Raw genomic sequence first — 1596 nt, 5'->3', positions numbered from 1 at the left:
TGAATATCTTTGATATGACCCTGAAATTGAATTAACTCTATTCCGGTGATAAGAAGAAAGATGGCCAAGGGATAGAACAATGCAAGGAGAACGCCTGAAGATTTCCACCACACCCACCACTGATAGTTATGGCAGCAACATAGTAAGGCCGGCTATTGAAGCCAACAATTTTGAGTTGAGACCTTCATTCATCCAATTGGTCCCGCAAGACTAATTCAGTGGCAATCCTCAAGAAGATCCGAATGTGCACATATCTAATTTTTTGCAGATATACGATACAGTTAAGGGCAATGGAGTCTCCTCCGAAGTAATAAGATTGCGGTTGTTCCCATTTTCCCTAAAGGATAGAGTTAAACAGTGACGACAAGCTCAACCCTTGGACAATATAGCAACATGGGATGATATGGTGAATAAATTCCTAACCAAGTACTTTCCTCCACAAAAGCTATCAAGGTTAAGGAATGTTATTCACACGTTCACTCAAAAGGAGGGAGAATCACTTTATGAAGCATGGGAGAGGTACAAAGGGATGTTGAGAAAATGTATCCATCATGCATTCTTAGAGTGGCTACAACTCCAAATATTCTATGATGGGGTGTATCATGCCTCTAGAACCTTAATCGACTCCTCAGCTGGAGGATCCTTGCATCGGAAGACACTCGAATAGGCTTTGGAGTTGATAGAGATAGTGGCTAATAACCACTACATGTATGCCAATGGAGGAAAAGTAAAGAAAGGAGTTATAGAGCTAGACACATTAGATGCACTGCTGGCACAAAATAAGGTCATGTCTCAACAAATCAACACACTCAATAAATAAGTGGGGCATATGCAAGTCTCAGTCATAAGATCACGAGTCACAATATGAAATTTGTGTAGAGGAACTCATAAAGATGAAGAATGTGAGCTATTCAAAGATGACTAGTACCCCACCGAACAAGTTAATTATATGGTAACTTTTCAAGAAATCCACAAAATGAACCATTCTCAAAGACATATAATCCAGGCTGGAGGAACCATCTAAATTTTGGATGGAAAAATCAAGGACAGAGGAACTTCAACACTCCATATCCACAAGGATCATCTTCAACACAATCACAAAATTCTCAAAAGCCTCATGCAAAGAACACCTTGGATAGTTTTTTCAAAGAATTCATGCAACAAACCAAGGAATTCATAATGGAGACAAGAGCTAATTTCAAGAATAAAGAGGCCTCTATATGAAACTTGGAAGTACAAGTGGAACAAATTGCCAAGCAATTGGCAGAGAAACCCCCAAACTCCTTTCCAAGTGACATAATTCCAAATCCAAGAGAGGAGTGCAAGGCTATTAATCTAAGAAGAGGAAAAACAATTGGCAAGAAAACCACAACAAGCAAAGAGGATGAAGAACCATTAGAGGAGAAGAACAAACAAAAATAAGAAGTCCATACATCACCACCTCAAGCTCCAAGAGACGTTACAAGAGAAAGAGTATATGCACCCAAAATTCTATTCCCACAAAGATTGCAAAAAGGAAACCAACAGCAACAATAATTTAAGTTTCTAGAAGTCTTCAAGAAGTTACAAATTAATATCCCTTTTGCAGAAGCCTTG

General features: G+C 38.8%; 1 non-coding gene across 1 annotated transcript; it reads right to left on the bottom strand.

The window, feature by feature from the left end:
* Positions 1-451: 451 nt before the first annotated feature.
* LOC148548917 (small nucleolar RNA R71) lies at positions 452-558 on the bottom strand. Its single transcript, XR_015898121.1, has one exon. It is a non-coding gene; the product is annotated as a small nucleolar RNA R71 (small nucleolar RNA).
* Positions 559-1596: the final 1038 nt, after the last annotated feature.

Source organism: Arachis ipaensis, chromosome B8, assembly GCF_059453495.1.
Source record: "Arachis ipaensis isolate K30076 ecotype BB chromosome B8, ASM5945349v1, whole genome shotgun sequence".
Taxonomy (NCBI): domain Eukaryota; kingdom Viridiplantae; phylum Streptophyta; class Magnoliopsida; order Fabales; family Fabaceae; genus Arachis; species Arachis ipaensis.
Note: the sequence above shows the minus strand (reverse complement) of the source record. Positions and strands in the feature narration are given on the sequence as shown.